The sequence below is a fragment of the Colletes gigas genome, unplaced genomic scaffold (assembly GCF_013123115.1).
Source record: "Colletes gigas isolate AHSC1104 unplaced genomic scaffold, ASM1312311v1 Colletes_gigas_Sc00016, whole genome shotgun sequence".
Lineage (NCBI taxonomy): Eukaryota > Metazoa > Arthropoda > Insecta > Hymenoptera > Colletidae > Colletes > Colletes gigas.
In genome coordinates this window covers 1,852,894-1,872,572 of record NW_025106645.1, presented here as the reverse complement: position 1 = coordinate 1,872,572, position 19,679 = coordinate 1,852,894, and the positions used below count along the sequence as shown (strand labels likewise).

General features: G+C 37.1%; 1 long non-coding RNA gene across 1 annotated transcript in view; it reads right to left on the bottom strand.

Moving 5' to 3' along the window:
* Positions 1-19,679, bottom strand: part of LOC122400167 — a 192,482-nt gene that overhangs the window by 74,121 nt on the left and 98,682 nt on the right. The window lies entirely within an intron of this gene.

Here is a 19,679-nt window from a genome sequence, read left to right as displayed (position 1 = left end):
TTTGGTTTCTTCCTCTATTTCTACATTTTCTGAATTGGTTAGACTGTTTTGATAGGTATTTTGGAATATTGTCTTGACTCATGTACCATTCTTGTTTCTATATCTCTTGAACTTTGACGATACTGGTTGGAATTAGATTTTTATTTCTCAAATTCTCATAACATATTGCTATAATTTGAATTCCTTTGATCTCTTTAGTTTATAAGAAAGGGAGGCGGATGGAACTTTGGTTCCATCTATCTCTCTTTGGGTCTCCGCTGGTAGTAACCTCCTCCTGGTGAGACCTGGTAATCGGTGTTACTTTCTAGTAATGGCTGCCAACTTAGAATTATTTCTTAAGATGCAAGAGAAAATACTCTGTAAATTCTTGTCAGATTTAAAAACGTTCAATAAATATATTCTTACATGGAGTGGCTACTTTATATATACCATATGATTTGTACGTTTCGCTGAGATAAAATAAAAATATGAAAATTCTTTCTAATTCAATAGATAAAATGTTAAAATGATTTTTATTTCCCTCCAGAATTTTTCTCGAAGAATTTCAACGAAGCTTAGGCAACATCCCGAGCCTAATATTTTCCAAACGCTCCCGTTCGGGCAGTCAAGAATTTCTCTAAAGGAGTTATCAGAATCAACATGTCCGCTATCCGTTAACCCATATCTGGGTCAAGACAGCTCTCTCTCTGGGGAATTCCTGGTTCATGTATAAGTCAAGACAGCTTCGCCTCGAAAGGGCTTATGGCTTTCTAGGACATGTACACCATGTCCATTCCTAACTGCACACATACTGAACGCGATAATAGCAGTTGGAAGTAAAATAGACATCGACAAATTGACTTTCTGCTTCGCCGTAAGACGATCGAAATAAATTTTTTTAAGAATTCGGTTCGAAATTTCTATCGATCGCTCGACGTTACTATCCCTAAACTGACGCTCACTGTATTCGACTGGGCCCCCAGCGACTATTTACTAACACGACGAATTATAACGCAAGACGCGATAAATAGAAAAGCATAAGGAGATAAATAAGAACAGTTTCTGGGTCTTTGAAACTTTAGTGGCAAGCTTCGTCGTTGCCAGAGCTTCTCCTCTCCTATTCCTCCCACGCCCCCTCGTCCAGGAACCCTTTTCTCCCGCTCCCTCTGGCAGCTTTTACGAATGCCTCGAGAAGTCGAAAGTACAAGCCCGCCAGAGTCTGGAACGAAGAATCAACGACGCTTCTATGCGCTCTTCCGGTCTCTATCTTCTTTGCTGCCTCCGTTCTGCGGGATAAGTATACTGGGAATTGAAATATCACCAGGGTGGAAGAAGGCAACGTCGAAACGATTTGGCAGCCTGCCAGGCTCCGACTTTCCCGATTACATCCAAGTGCAAGTAACCTTGCGTAGATACGGCCAACTGGATCAAGCTTTGAGTCGATTTCCCAAGAACCATGCGTAACGAGGGAGAAGGATTTCAGCGGTTATGAACGTCTTTCAGCGTTCTATCAAATCGTCCACGATATTTCAGCACCTGATGGAACTCCTCCGCCCATAATCTTATCCTATCGTTCGCATAAAATGCCCCCGAACGACCCACTTTATTAATAACACCTTAGTTTCTAACTCAAGAATTCTATCGATGCACAACATTAATTTCGACGCGATTAATTGTGACTAAAATGTCGAATAATTTAAAATATTACGACTCTAGAATTTTGTCCTCGTTCGGTCGGAATATCTTCGTTTCTACCAACGATATGAATATGGTCTGGGAAAATTAATTTCCAAGTCGGATAAAATAAATTTTAATAGGGTTTATCGCTTGAAGCATAGGAGTATGCTAGGTACATTGTATGTAATTTTCTGAAAAAGACCATACAGATAAATCATTAAAATCTATCGAAATAAGTGTTTCACACACTTACGACTCTCTGTTGTAACCCTTTTAATTGTCTAAAACAATTTTTCTTATAAATTACGAGTAAATAGATTCGAAGAAGATTGATTATCTGTTTATTTAAAAACCCAACATAAAGGCTTGTAAAATTATCTTCTTCTTCAAAGAATGTAAATTACAATAAATTATTAAAAAAAAATTATTAAAATTAAAAAAATTAGAATTTATGCAAGTTCCCTAAACAAGGATTGTGTTTAGATTCGACGCGTAATTACAACTGTAAGAATACGTAAATAACGAAAACCCTCACGTATCTAACACAGTTTAATCAAATCTGGTGATTCGATTTAACTATAAAATGATTCAATTTAAATCCCGCTATAGTATGCTCGTGTATTTAATTCTTATAATTGAACCACTCCAAAAGTTTAATTTTCGATTATCAGGAAAAGTTCGCGGCATCCATTTAGAGATTAAAATGTTTTTTTTATTGTACGCTCTCTGTTCAGCTGATCACACTTTTTTACCCGCCGGCTTTTCAGATCCCATTTTATAGAAGTTTTCTTCTTCCGATAAAACTCTTCGCGGCTTCCATAATACCGCCGCAGGATTTCCGTTCGATTCTCCTTTTTTTTTTTTATTTCCACGACACACTTTGAAATGAAAAATAATCGCCGACCGATCGAGAAATACTTTAATCGAGCGTCAATTTAAAAAAAAAAACTCTTTCCTCCCCCTTTCGCTGATGTTAGTATTTTACTCGTTCTCGTTTTCGCTAATTCGACGGGCTACGCGCAAACTCGTTACGTTTATTTTCGCATTGGCAATTGTAAAATTCAATTGCTCGTATAACAATTTGGACAAGACACGCGGGATTGTGCTTTTATCGCTGGAAATACACGCGGCTAAAGTTGCATACTCGGTGCTGTAAATAGATTTGTTGGAATTAAAACAGCATGGGCAGCTATAATGAAATTCGTACGATCGAAAAATAAACAACTCGAGCAACGAAAAAATACTTAGTCTTATTAAAATTAAAAATTAAAAGATAACGTCTTGTTTGTTTTTAACTTGGATATTGAAATTAAAATCAAGCTTGACAACAGTTTCGATTTTCAGGATTTATTGCAATTTTAGAAATATTTCACATTGTGTGAATAATTTTTCAGAGAAAACTATGAGCTCTAAGAGGGCACTATGTTGTTCATTGAAATTTAGAATCAACTTTGATCACTCGAAGATAATGTCTCGTTTGTTTTTATCTTGGATATTGAAACTAAAGTCAAGATTTACGACAGTTTCGATTTTCAGGGTTCACTGCAATTTTAGAAATATTTCACATTGTGTGAATAATTTTTGAGAGAAATCTATAAGCTCTAAAAGGACACTATGTTGTTTATTGAAATTTAGAATCAACTCTAATCACTCAAAGACGATGTCTTGTTTGGTTTTAACTTGGATATTGAAACTAAAATCAAGCTTGACAACAGTTTCGATTTTCAGGATTTATTGCAATTTTAGAAATATTTCACATTGTGTGAATAATTTTTCAGAGAAAACTATGAGCTCTAAGAGGGCACTATGTTGTTTATTGAAATTTAGAATCAACTCTGATCACCCAAAGATAATGTCTTGTTTGTTTTTAACTTGGATATTGAAACTAAAATCCAGCTTCACGATATTTTCGATTTTCAGAGATCACTGCAATTTTTAAAACATTTCACATTGTGTCAATAATTCTTCGGAGCAAACTGTGAGCTCTAAGAAGACACTACGTTATTTATTGAAATTCAGAATCAATTCTAATCAATCAAAGACAATGTCATGTTTGTTTTCAGCTTGAATATCAAATCTAAAACCAAGCTTGACAATATTTTCAATTTTCAGGATGCACTGCAATGTTAAAAACATTACGTGAATAATTTTCCACAGAGAACTGTGAGTATTTACTTGAGAATAGTGCCCGAAAACGACAGCCATTTTGCGTGGATCGAGCGTAGGAGGAACCCTCAATGGTTACCAAGATCATCCAACGTTCCATCTCTGTGGCGAAAAATCGATTTCCATTATAACGTTTATTCTCTCTACTTTTTATACAATATCCGGGGTCGTTCTGCTGCCAAACGCAATTTCCGATCGCTATTCTATTTGTTTATCAATTTTATTTTTCCGCTTTCGCCTTATCGAGTCCGCCGATCGAGAAATCGGATCAAGCGAGATTGTTACGGATCAGCGAAGCCCCACTAATTTCGTCGAACTCGTTCGAACAGATCACGTCTCAGATATCGCGAAGTATCGTCTCCAGGATTATGTGAAAAGCTCGACATTATCTTTTTCTAAAGCCACGAAAGCCCTCTTGGCCGTGCTCTCCATCTTTTCGATTCTTGTATCCTTGCTTTCCGTTTGGTTCTAAGCCAGATAATACCTTGATTCGTGGCTCCATCTTGTTTTTCATCGTTCCCCCGCAGACGATTTCAAGCCCGTTTCGTCCGCTATACAAAACAGGATTCAAGTAACGCGGAATTAATTCATAAACTTTTCGCCCGATTATTTTACCGGATGAAACTCGCGCAACAAGTACACCGTTCCAGCCGCTTCCTCTCTGTTTGTACGATCTGCTTTGAACCGACACAAATATTGGACGATAAAAGGCTCGATGCACGTAGAGACTTTTTTTTTGTGCAATACACATTCTGACGAAACGTGCTTGTTTCATCAATTATTGGCTCTCTCGTCGTTTATTTGCCAATAAAAATGCGATAAAAATTAGCGTCAAATTCGGTATAAAGCTTTTCTACATTCCATATCGCTGTACGCGGAAAAGGAATACGTAGAATAGATTTTCAAGTCAAAGGATTAAATCGAGGAAGTCGGAATTATTTTTCGAATTTTTCAAAAAGTCTCTTCACCGTTCTGGTTTTCACGTTCCAGATATTCAGGAGGGGAAAGCTTACAACCTCGATACTGCGATTCTGAACCGATGATGCGTTATCGCGTAAGTAGGCAGAGATCGCTGGCGAAAAGACAGTTTCGCATAAACTGCAGAAACTCGAGAAAATAAAATATTTATCGTCGCACGAGGGAAACCGAGAAGTCAGAAACCTTGAAATATGGTTGATTTACCGCGCGTTTTACATTTTTCGGTTTGAAATGCCGCACGGTTTTGTCCCTTTACCCACGAAATAGTTGATAAAATGGAAAACGTGACGTGGCACTCATACGTTATCACGGCTTTACCTGAAAATATCAATTTTAAATGTTTAGCAGCTCACTGTCGCGCTTAAATAGGGTAATATAATTTTCCAAATATATTTACAAATATTTTAGTTAAGAAGTATAATAATATTAAATTTCAGATTTTACGATTTTTAATCTTCAATATTAATAATGGAAATTCAGTTTGCTGATGAAATCAATCGTACAATAATCTTACGCGTTATACAAAATGTATCCAAAATTGTTAACTTCCTTATCTTAACAAAAATTAATGAACTCGAATTGTACATATTTTTTATTTCAAATTAAATTTGAGTTGAAATATTTTTGTCTATAATATTATATTTCGTGCTAGTAAAATGATATAGTAAAATAATATAATTGATAGATTGGAGACTTTTGCATGCAACGATGTATTTGTTTTCTAAAAAATTGTTACCTTTATAAGTATTAAGATATATTTTTGTCTACAATATTATATTTGGTATTACCAAAACGATATAGTAGAATGTTACGATTGATAAATTTTGAGACTCTTGGTATATTTGTTTCGTCTGGACGATTCTACTCGGATGGAATAACTCTCGTCCGCCTCAATCAAAGGGTATTCTTTTGTGGCTGGACGGATCTTGCTTGTCACAAAAATGATCCGGGGGTGCGGACCGTCGGGAAAATGAAATTACCAGGTGGACTGCAATGACCACCGCACCAATTAGCGTGGCATTAATTGAGTCCGGCGTCGCTGGCGACTGACGTATACATACGCGTTTCTGGTTCGCACGTACGTCGGTTCGTGTGCATAATAAATTTTCACTGTGACTGCCTTTCGGCTGCAGGAACGGCGCTTGCAATCCCATTACCGTGATTATCGTCGACGACTATCGGCCCTCGTGTGTCCATTGGTTATCCAAAACCGCACACACCGAAATCTTTGTATCCGTCAATATTTACCAGCGCGCGTGAATTTCGAGGACCTCAAAAGGCGGAAGCGCGAACCGGTCGCTGCAATTAGCAAAATCCAGATAAATAAAATGCCTCGACTTCCCTCCAGTTTCCTCAATTTGCCTCGTTTTATCAAAAAATATTATACCTCCTCAATTTTTGCGAGATCTTTCATTTTAATTTCCGCGATGTTCGAAAAATGGGGCAATTTTTTACAATATTAGCGACACGTTTCGTCATTTTTCGAGTTTTCCAATTTCTTCTAGTTTAATTTAATAATTCGTTTTGTTTTTTTGCATTTGATCGATTCAGGGGGTGTTGAAATCGTGTCAACCCCAAGAGTACATTCTTTTCTAGATCTTCAAACCTACCATGTATTCTTCTATGAATAAATTTGTGTAACTCGATAAGATATATACAGGGTGTTTGGCCACCTCTAGGAAAAAATTTGAATGGGGGATTCTAGAGGCCAAAGTAAAACGAAAATCAAGTATGTTAATTTGTTGATTGAGGCTTCGTTAAAAAGTTATAGAAACATTTCCCGTCACACAGTATATTTGCGGTAAAGAATTTTTTTCTCGAAAGTACGTAGAATTTCAGGGGTATGTGTTTTCATAAAAAATGATTGTAATTGACCCCTGCAATCGAAAACAATTTTTCTAGAACGATTTGAAATTTTTTAATTTTGTCGAAAAATTTCTGCACCTACCCCTTTGTCGATTTTTGCTTAAAAATTCGTTTTTCATTTTTCATAAATTTGTTTAACAACCAACGGAAATTTTGTTTAGTACTTTTTTGTAGGTATCCATGAGCTCTACTTCCATATTAAATCTCATTGAGATACGTTCACTATTGTAGAAGTTATGGACGTTTGAAGATTGAGCCATTTTTACGAAATTTTTCCCACTTCACAGTGTTAAGGTACAACTTTGTGAATATTGTCGGAATTTCTACATATTCTTCACTAAAATACGCGTTGTTTGCCTTTCGAAATATTAAAATCCTCCAATCCGTTCAGAAGTTATGATTTTTTATATATACGCATGAAAATTGGGGAAAATATTTCTGGCCACGCATTATATTTTCGATAAAGAATTTTTTTCTCGAAAGTACGTAGGATTTCGGAGGCATATCTATTCATCAAAAATGCTTGTAATTGACCCCTGTAACTAAATATAATTTTTTTAGTATGATTTGAAATTTTTTAATTTCGTCTAAAAATTTCAGTACCTACTCGAATTTTTTCTCAAACGGGGATAGGATTTCTGAGGTATGTGTATTCACCAAAAATGATTGTAATTGATCCTCACAACCGAAAATAATTTTTCCACAACGATTTGAAATTTTTTAATTTTGTTCTTTATTTTTAATAAATTTGTTTGGCGACCAACGGAAATTTTGTTTAGTACTTTTTTGTAGGTATCCATGAGCCTCTACTTCCATACTAAATTTCATTGAGATACGTACACTATTGTAGAAGTTATGGAGTTTGAAGATTGAGCCATTTTTATGAGGTTTTTCTCACTTCACGGTGTTAAGGTACAACTTTTCGAATATTCTTGGAATTTCTACATATTCTTCACTAAAATACGCGTTGTTTGCATTTTGAAACATTAAAATCCTTCAATCCGTTTAGAAGTTATGACGTTTTAAACATACGCATGAAATTTCAGGGGAATGAAACAATGTCTAGTCAGACATTGTATTTTCGGTAAGGAATTTTTTTCTCAAAAATGGTTAGGAATTCGGGGGTATATCTATTCATCAAAAATGATTGTAATTGACCCCTGCAACCGAAAATAATTTTTCCAGAACGATTTGAAATTTTTTTTTCACCGATGAATTTTCCGGTCGGTATGCAAATGTAAACTTTAATAACTTTTTAACGAAGCTTCAATCAACAAATTGATATTCTTGATTTTCGTCTTATTTTGGCCTCTAGAATCCCCCATTAAAATTTTTCCCAGGCGTGGCCGAACACCTTGTATAAATAGCTGTGCAGAGTGTCAAATCGATATCTCAAACAGCTTTTCTTTTACAAAATTCCAAATATTGTTCTTCTTTCCTCGATAATGTTTTTTTTTCGAAGACTCTATTATTATTATTATTATCTTGTTAATCTATGTGATACCTTGGTACAAATCGATGCGAAATACATAATAAGGTTATGTCTAAAACGCACAGATAAAATAGAAAAATCAAATGAACCTTTAAGATTATTAACGTTGACAGCGATACTATTCATGGAGTTGAATCAGTCATAAAGTGTTCTACGAAATTCTTTTAAGAGTATCTATCCACAGTTATAACTAAACTGCAGATGTTCATGCATTTATGGGATATTTTAATTCTCAAAAAACTGTAGAATACACTTAATATTCAAAAATATAAGAGATACTTAAAGTAGAATACGAAGTATTATATTTAGGCGTTGAGACAACCCTCTAAAAAGCTCCCATTTTATTAATCCTATTAACAAAAATCCGTAGTTTATTTATAAAATTTTCAGCACGGAAGCAATCGACGTTTTCAATTCTTCGACTGCAGTTTCTATGCAGTAACCATGTTCCATCGATCACGAACCCTCTTAGTTTCCCGTTGTTTCGCAATTTCCGTAATCGAATGACGCTCATTTTCGCTTATAGAGCGACACTTCCACCCACCTTGCTCAATCTTCCACTCCCCCACATGTTTCGCCGGTTTTGTCGTGTCGCTTAAGCACTGTCGGTGCCAGTTTTATTTGATATTTTACGGTAACGTTATTTGCGTTAGGATTATCTTGTTTCCTCCGGGTTTATAGGATACTAGAAACGATTGCGCCTCGGCCGTGGTTGCGACGAACCCGTCCAAATAAATTCGGTTTATTCCATCGGTACGTTTTATACTCGATTTATCATGGAATCATCTTTAGTGCGTCGTTACGCGTGCTCGGTCGTTTTCTTCGAACCCGTTCGATGAATCTTTCTAACGCCCGTTTAAACTTTCCGCCTCTAGAAAATCCCTTGGCGTCGCGTTCTGGTGTTTACGCGCGTGCACATTATAGATCCTGCGGCCCGTAAAATTTATTATCGCGCTAATGGCAGCCAATAAGTGTTGTTACAGGCGCCGGGGGCCGTTATTGCGGCCTATTGAACTCTACACGACTCGTTGGTGGTTCCTTCGATGATCCAATATCGTTGGAATGCTTTAAAATTAAGTTGCGTGTAGACGATCGTTCGAAGATGACGTAGGATGAAATGATTAGTATTTGCGAATTAGTAAGACTCTTTCAAATGGCTCTCGAGCATTTTATATTATACATCATCGTGCAGAGAAAAAATTGTAATATTTGTTAGCAAAATATGTCACAAAACTCTCACTCAAAGTTCAATAAAAAATATAACCTAAAAATCCAGCCTGCGAATTAAAATTTCAATTCAATTTAGTTTCAAGTAAATAAAAGAAAAGAGTATTTCAATGTTTGAGATGCCATGAATTTTGGAAATTTTTAATTTTTCCGCTTTCGTCTATCTATTACGATGTTAATCTCCCGTGCTTGCCACCAGAGGGCTCAGCCTTTATCTTTCTCACAAGTGCTCGATCGACACATGCATTCCTCGACTAATCATTAAATGTCACTTCTTCTACCAAGAAATAAACCACCACAGACGCTTATAAATATCAAATATTGACGTAATAAATTTGTTTCGTTAAAAGTATCCAGTCAAGGAATAATACTAATAATATTCTCTCGTCCCCTTAACATAGTTCCCCGTTAAAATTATTTGAAAAATTCCTGTATCACATTTCTTCTTCTCGACCTGGAACTCGTTACACTCGCGTCTCCGGGAGAACAACCAGGGACGACTACCAATTTCCTTCCGTTCCCACGTGTCTCCATTACGCTGCGAGCCACGAGCCGTTACTAACGCGAACTCTTTAGCGACCTTTAATAAAAATATACGGCGTTTCGATCGAGAGTTCTCCCCGGTATCTCGTACGCACGAGGTTCACGCGGTTCGCGGAGAATCAATGGGGCACGAATCCTAAAGAAAAACGTTCGCCGGAAGTTTAATGGAGTACGGAGATCGCACGAGCCAGGGAACAGAAAGGAAAATCGGGGCTGCTGGAATTCTCGAACAAACGGCGCGAGCCTCGATTGGGGGGACGGAAGAGTGAAAAGGAGAGGGGTACGTTTACGAGCGAAACACCTCCATTTCGTTGGGGGGAAGGTATCGACGAAACGAATGGAGAGGAATCAATGTGTCTGGATACACCGGGTCACAGAGTTTCCGGAAGAGCATCCATTACATATGCGGAATCCCTTCAAAGTGCTATTGTTATTTGGAGAGGATCGATCAAGTATCGTCGATTCAATGAACAACTGATTAGCAAGCCTGAGTGGCGTGAATGCAGTCTCTGACTCGAAGTGTTATTTATTGCTCGGTCACAATGGCGTTTGTCAGCTTTGCCCGGAAATCTCACTCGACGTTCGATTGATCCCATCCATTGCTCTTGGCCCTCGAACATTTTCCTAATCTTCGCGTTAGACAGAAGCAATTGCTTTCGAGGATGGATTTTGGGATCTCCAGGAATCTAGAATTATCTCACCCTCATTATTAAACCTTAAAAAGCTAAAGAATGCATTTAATATGCAAAAATATAAAAAATACGTAAGGGGTAACCCTCCACAAAACTCACATTTCAGTAATTTTATTAATAAAAACATGAATTTGCATAAAGATCTACAGTCTACTTATTACATTCGACAATCTCGTATTTAAGTTCTTACCAGTTTGGTTGTTATCGAAAACACAAAAAACACTCTTGAGGAACAAAACAAGATATATTGAATTTTTTTTTAGAGAATTATCGAAAGGTGAAAGACATTATCATGTATGCAATGTAAAATTTAACCTTGCTAGAGCAAAACCAAAAAATTCCGATAACAGATAAATTACACGTATAAGATTAGGTTGTCCCAGCTAAAATGATTTTTTTAAAGTTATGATCCCATTAATTGTACGCAATGCTTGAAAGAAATCTATCAGCAGAGTTTAACGAACGACCCGATAATTAATTCGTCTGGAATCGGTCTAACTTTGTACTGGTCCCGTTATTTACTGCTTTTCGAGCGTCAAATTCGCGCGAGCTGTAAATTAAATTCTGATCGATACCGTGAACTTTGTTCGAAGCTCGATTTCCGTCATCGCATTCCATCGGAGATAAGAAAGAAGAGTCTAAACCGACCGGCCGGGAACGAAGAGTCGCCGAGAATATCTGCAGTTCGTTCGAGTTGATCGAGATAGTCGAATTAAGTGAAAAAAATCGAGTGGTTCTTCGATCACGCGGCGATAGAAGAACACTTCTCGATAGCTGGATGCCAAATTAAAAAGATGCACCCCGCGATTCTGTCCTCGACTTTAATCTCGAGACTAGGAATCGGTAAATTACACACTGTTCCCCACTTTTTTATTCATTTGTTAAAATGAACGTATGGTACGAATGCTCGATCTCTAAAAATCAAATCTTTTACAGTAGTTTGAGATATTATTCTTCGAGGAGGAAAATAAAATCATTTTAACGACACATTTCCCAATCTGAATTTAATCCAGGTATTACGCAATGAATTATTCATTTCTTGCATGAAACAGATAATGGTTTTCTTTTATGCCAGAGGAATTTGAACAAGAAATATTTTATATTGCACGCGATACATTTATCCCGAGCATCCTATTATTTACAGAATCGAAAAGCAATAATGTAACAAACTGCGGTAAATTTCGTTTAATATACGATGTATGGCCAATGTATTTCCGCGCATGAAATTAGAGCTATCGAGTATCGGAGTTTGATAGAAGTTTATTGGTTGGATCGGTTACTGGCAGCTATCGATCCCCGGATTGGCTTTTTAATAATGGCTGCTTCGAAGCACGTACGGAATAAATAAACATTCTTGACTAAAGAAGCGACGTATAGGCTTTGTATCGCCATTGTTTACAGATCAGAATCCTATAAATTTGTTAATAAAATTATTTTCTAAATTTCTTTTTCTCAACAAATAAAACGTAAATAAAAGAAGCTGCCCCTCTTAAGACCGAAACCTTTTCCACAGAATTTTTTCCCCTGAAAACTTGTTGTTTTAAATATTTAGAATCTGTCGATCTGTGGTCGAAGTCGTTGCATCGACGCCCTTGGCGTGATCTATCGTCGTTCAAGGATTGCACCATCGGTTGGATCCAGCCTCTGGTCATTCGAGCGTGGCTCGTCTTTGGACGTGACTGCGTAAAAGTTATGAAAACGGAATTCAACGAACCGAGGGAAACTTCGACGTTGAATTTTCATTGTGTCCAGCGAAGGGTGGTAAAAAAAAAAAGAAGGATGGACCTCGAAGGCGAAGTGAAATTGGATATTATAAGAAAAAAGTAGAGTTCGCAGGGAACGGGGACAGGCTTGAATAGCGAGTGATCACTGATCGGAAGATCGCGGAACTTCGGTACTGGATGCTCGCGTCCGCGCGGAATTTCTCGCGCTTACACATGACGAATTCGACGACTTATTGTCGCCGGATTGAGACGCAATATCCACCGGTCCGGTAAATTATTACATTGCAGGAATACCGTGTTACCTCGCCTGTCGCGTTCCCCGGGCGTTATCTTATTTCCAAAGAAGAAACTCCGTTGGTCGGCTGGAAAATTGAGGTGGCTTTGCCGTGGAAGATTCTTATCCCAGGAACGCGTTAAGAGACTGGACCTATCTCGAATTACGAACGCGTGGAAAACTAAGACCAACAGCACCGTGAAATACAAAGTTTTCCAATAACGGTGATGGAACTTTCCAATTGTCATGGTAGCCATGTTTCTTACCGTCACGAGTTCCCTATTTATACTATATTGGGTGGAACGCGTAATTTGATCAGCTTAATTTTTTCTGGTTATCAGTGGACCATTAAAGTCCATTTATCGAGAGTTGATTCTCTAACTGACACAATAGAATTATTTGACTAAGAACCACTTCTTCAATATTGTTAGAATTTTTACATATCCTTCGCCAAAATACGCGTTGTTTGCATTTTGAAATATTAAAATCCTCCAATCCGTTCGGAAGTTATGACGTTTTAAACATACACATGAAATTTCAGGGGAATGAATCAATGCCTAGTCAGACATTGTATTTTCGATAAAGAATTTTTTTTCTCGAAAGTGCATAGGATTGCGGGGGTATGTATATTCACCAAAAATGATTGTAATTGACCCCCGCAACCGAAAATAATTTTTCCAGAATGATTCCAAACTTTTCAATTTCACCGTAAAATTTAGGCAGCTGAGCCTGTCGATTTTTCTTAAAAATATGTTTTTGATTTTTAGTAATTTTGTTTGACGCCCTATAGAAAAGATGTCTAATACTCATTTGTAGGTATCTATGAGCTCTACTTCATAAATAAATTTCATTGAAATATATTCACTATTGTAGGAGTCACAGACATTTGAAAATGGAACCATTTTTATATGGTTTTTCCTCACTTTACGGAGTTAAGGAACAATTTTTCAAGTATTCTTAGAGTTCTCACATATTCTTCATCAAAATACGCGTTCTTTGCATTTTGAAACATTAAAATCCTCCAATCCGTTCGGAAGTTATGACGTTTTAAACATACACATGAAATTTCAGGGGAATGAATCAATGTCTAGTCAGACATTGTATTTTCGATAAAGAATTTTTTTTCTCGAATGTGCGTAGGATTTCGAGGGTATGTGTGTTGCCCAAAAATGATTGTTATTGACCCCTCTAACTAAAAATAATTTCTTTAGAACGATTTTAAATTTTTCAATTTCGACGAAAAACTTGGCCACCTACTGAATTTTTTTCTTGAAACTGCGTAGGATTTCGGGGGTATGTCTATTCACAAAAAATGATTGTAATTGACCTCCGCAATCAACAATAATTTTTTGAAAACGATTTTTCATCAACTGACAGGGTAGAATTATTTAACTAGCAAGACTTACTCTTGCCTGCATTCTTAGACAAGGTGGGCCACATAATTAGATCAATTTAATTTTTTTCCGGTTATCAGTGGTCCATCAGAAATGTTATTCATTTAGTATAACATGGTTCAGGAAGAGCTTTGAGATGTCTACACTAAATCTATTGTAATTGTTTTTCTTTTCGTAATTTTCAAGGTGATATCTAGTTTTTTATAAGAAAACCTATATTTTTCGTTACACTCATCGTTCAGTGGATAACACACAATGAGGATGAAAATGGTTAGACAATACACCCTGTATATTAACGACATCTGTAAACTATTCCAACGCACTAAATTTGAATTATATCAGTCGAGATCCAGTCTAGAATCACTTGATATACCCAATTATTCGAGTAGCTCGAAATTCTGTTACATTTTTCGACGTCGACAGACAATTGTAAGATTTCTGAGCACTAAATCTCGGTTCACATAGGGTTTAACGTGTCTTAGGGATCTTCAGACATTCATAAAATTCCAAGGATTCCATGGAACCCGTAGAGCCAATCCACCCAAGAAATCTAGAACTGTACAAACCTTACCAAACGCTTCCAAACTCTTGAAACCCCAGAATCCCAAGTACGCTTTCAATCCCTGGGAATCCCACTATTTCCTGGTCACGTGTGCAGGTTCCAGGTTCCAGGTTCCAGGCCTGTATCCGATTCTGCAATTTCAATCTTGTCAGCATCGTCTTTCAGGTGTCCTTTGCAGGTGTGCGTCGTGCACCACGATTGCAAGACGTCCACAGAGCATCCCATGATTTTGGGGTCGACGATATTGGATTTCACACGTTCGAGGTCGTCGATATCGAAGTCGACGAGTCCGGTGTCGTCCGTGTCGAGTCCCGTGGGCTTCTTCTCAATCATGGAAAAACTGTACACACGCATAACCGTGCGCGACTCGAGGCGGAACTGTTTTTGTTGCATCCGTCGTCTAGCTTCGGGCCAGCAATATGCAAACCAATCGCGGGAGCAGTAAAACCTACGACTCCTGCATGATACTTTGGTGCATTTGAGATTTTGGCATGTCTGTGCATGGAATTGGCATTCGAGGGTCCTCGAGTGTGTTTATAGAGTGGTCTTCATCCTCTTATTTAGTGATACATTCAATGTTTACGATTGTTAGAATTTTCGAACGAAACAGTGTCTCGAAGCTATCAATTTTAGCCATAGTTAAAGTTAAAAAATTTAGAACAACGTTTTCAAACAACTCGAATAATTCAGTATTCTTACGTGAACTTTCTTTGATTCGTTTCTTTCGTAAAATAATCAAACTCGGTTTTAAATACAAGCATCCATCTATTTCCGAAACAGCTCGATGTGTACCTAAAATTTGAAATTCAGAAAGAGAATCTATGCAATGATTTCGATGCCCGAAAGAGAGACTGCTTTCTTCTACCCGATTTCAAATTCAGAACATTTTCAGACCTATTCCAAGTCGCGTACAGCAATGATTCGTAAAATGAACGCGTGATTCGTAAGTTGAACATATCTATACTTTCCACCTGGCGGTATATTTGAAACACGATCGCCTCCGTTGTACGAAAAATGAACGCGCCAAACCGCGGAGCGTCGTTCATTTTACGAATCATCGCTGTAACCGTTCATGTATTTGTTTTCTTGATCGAAGTCGCGTGATTCTATAAATTTGCACTCGAAAACATCCATCTGGCAGTCACGCGATTATTTTTCCGAGTGCTTACATATAGGTCGCGTCATTTCCATTAATTCGAATCGCTTGAAGTGGAACAGGAACGTCCGGATCGATCGCGTCGCAACGCGGAGAGAAACGAGCGACGATGTAATTGTAAAATGCGCTCTCGTTATCGCATCGCCACGAAAGCCAGTGCGTGAATTACGACTCGACTGTGATTTCGTCCACCTCCCCCCACCCCCGTCCCCCTCTGGAAACCCCGTGGTGCGTCAATTTATCGTGAGTTCTGCGAAATAAAATGCACCGAGGAGGAAACTTTCCCGACGAATGGAACGCTCGAAGATGGAAACTGCTCTGGGTTTCTGTCTTCGTTAGTTCTGGTTAGTATTTACAGTACTATCCGTCACACTGTCGCGATCCCTCACCGTCAGGTTCACGCAAACTTAGCCCCGCGACTTCCGGGAACGACTAGCAGCGTCTTAAAGCCTTCCGGTTCAGAACGCTAAGCTGAAACCCTATTTACATGAATTTTCCACGGTTCTTTCGAACGTTGTGCATTTATTTATAAAACCTTTTCTGCTGGCCTCTCAACATTTTACGATCAGAATCGTAAAAATTTAACGAACATGATTTTATTCGGATAAGAAAGTTATTATGTGCTCCTCTTAATTGAACTTGGAAGGTATTAATAGTATACAGGGTGAGGCATTTTAAACAGGTCACCTGAATAACTCGCTTGTTTTTGAAGATAGGAGAAAATGCATTAGACCAAACTTATTTGGTATCGGGGGGCTCATAATCTGGTATTACCAATTTTTTTGTAGGTGGAGGCGTCAAGGAGATATGAAGGTCAACTTTGTTTTTTTAAATGGAACAGTATATTTTATTACTTACATTCTGATAGAGTGTTTCAAGGCGAATACAATGACCTATTATTAAGGTCATTCAAGGTCACCCAAAGTCAACTGCAATAGAAAATAAATTGTGTCAAAGCACTCTTCGAACACTTGGATACTTTGATACTGCTATTACAAGTGTTCAAAATGGCGACCTTGAACATGGATACATAGTCTAAATCGTTGCAATACTGATGACACTGCCTGGCAAATTTCATTTGTATCTATTACAGAGCAAGCTCTTCTTATACGTTCTTGCATGTCAAGTTTGGTAGTTGGTTTTTCGCGGTACACTTCTGCCTTTAATTTTCCCCACAAATAAAAATCGAGAGGTGTCAGGTCTGGGGATCGTGCCGGCCATTTGTTACTTCCTGATCGACCTACCCAAGAATCTCCAAATTTTCTATTTAGAAATTCTGTAACATTGCGTGCTGAATGAGCAGGGCATCCGTCTTGCTGGAACCACATGGATTGTCGTATGTCCAGTGAAGTGTCTTCTAACAATTCTGGCAAAACGTCTTCTAAGATTCTCAGGTACTTACTACTATTTAGCGTGCCATCAATAAAATATGGACCAATTATTTTATTATGAAGAAGACCGCACCAGACGTTTACAGACCAAGGTCTCTGTTTGTCGACTTCTCTCAACCATCGTGGATTATCTACCGACCAGTAGTGCATGTTGTGACGGTTAATTGCTCCATGGTTTGTAAATGTGGCCTCATCGGTAAATAACAATTTACTCAAGAACATTTCATCGTCTTGTAGTTTTTGTAAGCCCCATTCACAAAATTGTAAACGTTTTGTATAATCATTTTCAGTTAATTGTTGATGAAGTGATATGTGGAACGGATGAAATTTGTTAATGTGTAATATTCGTAAAATACTTCGTTGACTGATGCCACTTTCGCGTTCCAGTTGTCTTGTACTAACATGTGGATCTTGTATTACAGCTGCTACAATATTTATCGAGTTTCCATCATCAGTTGCTCGTTTGGCAAGATTACGTGTTTTGTTATCCACAGTTCCAGTTTCTTGGAACTTTTTTATAATGTTTGTAAAGACAGAAAGTGAAGGTCTATTATTACGATCGGGAAATCTTTCACTATACACACGTACCGCTTCCCTCATAATTCTATGACATTCACCATAAATAAGAACCATTTCTACTTTCTCTGCTATCGTGTAACGCATTTTAGAAAACTAAACACTTAGACTGAATAAATGTTACGAAGCTGTGCTCTAGTCGGTAGTAAAATTACCAATAATGTTTGAGGATACGGATAAGCGTACAATGTGATTGAATGTTTGTTTATCTTTTGTGACCCGTGTCACGCAATACACACACGTGATACACAAGTATTCGAAATGTACTCTGACACAATTTATTTTCTATTGCAGTTGACTTTGGGTGACCTTGAATGACCTTAATAATAGGTCATTGTATTCGCCTTGAAACACTCTATCAGAATGTAAGTAATAAAATATACTGTTCCATTTAAAAAAACAAAGTTGACCTTCATATCTCCTTGACGCCTCCACCTACAAAAAAATTGGTAATACCAGATTATGAGCCCCCCGATACCAAATAAGTTTGGTCTAATGCATTTTCTCCTATCTTCAAAAACAAGCGAGTTATTCAGGTGACCTGTTTAAAATGCCTCACCCTGTATACAGAATGAAGGTTTTTGAATTTTATTAAGTTTAACAGCCAATAAATATTGTATGGAACTTAATTTTTTCATGTCGTTAATCTCGTTTGGGAATCTTGTTTGTAATATATTGTAATTTGTATATTTTGTATTATAGTTGTGTTTTTTGTGATTGCTCGGTACTCTTTTTCATTCTATATCAATGAATTTTATATCTATTTATAATAAGTAAATAAATGAATAAATCAATCAATTGACCATTGATGCTCCGCGTGTTACCAAACACCCGGTGGATAACATGGTTGCTTCGAGTCAGAGGGGGCCACAATATTATTCGAATAATAGATGACGAATGAAACCAAAGTACAATAGAACCTCGATTATTGCATAGAGATAACCAATCCAATGTAGCTCTACACAGCTTATCCCATTTACTACCTCTGACCATACTTGTTTAGCGACCATCCCCCCATTTGTCGACACAGTGCAACGAACGATGCTCTCAATCAATAAACGAGGTTTATACTCTGTAGAAGTTTAGTCGGAAATACTTAATTACTCTCTAATTAATACGTAAGAACAGTATGTTAGACAAATCGTTTGTGTATGTCAGAAACTAATCATTTTTTTACAGATATATTTACAGTCAAAATAACTTTATTTAGAGACCGAATAATTTATCAAAAACGTACCAATAAAATAAAGATATGAGATTAAAAATATAAATTAAAAAGAAAATGTCCAAAGCCACATTCAGAGAACACTTAATCAGCTCGAGGTCGCGTTGTTAAGCTGATTTTAATTATAATTTCGAGAAATTTTTGCATCTTTTGTCGTTGTTATTTAGTTGTCGAATTCTATTATCCGCGTGAAGCTCATTCGGGGAATTTTGCTGAAAAAAGTTTCATAAATTGCGTACGCACCGAACTAATTATTTTTCATTCCCATTATGAACCAACGACTAATTGAGTTTTCGATATGAACAAATTATAACAATATTTTGCAGACGGGAATTGCTCGAGTTTTGAAGCATATTTTTCACAGAAATGCTTGCACATTCTATGAATATAATTCCATTTGGAATTATTCCTTGTCACGTCATTATACAATAGCTGCAAATTAATCATCGTCTTAGAAATTTTCTTTCGTAACCATTCTAAATTCATAGACGTTGTAATTCGAAAATTAATTAATTGTAACACCTATAAATTTAAAATGATTTCGAAAAATTTCTGAGACAATGGACAATTTAAACTATCTTTTGACGAGAATCAAAAATCACATTGATTAAACGTCCACGTCGTTGTTGCAACGATGTACCGGCACATTTCAGTGCGGAAAACTCGTAGATAAGGCTTGAGAGATTTATATTGAAACCCATTTGGCAATCGTTCCAGACTCGTTGTACAAATTTACTACTTGCAACTATTGTACAAT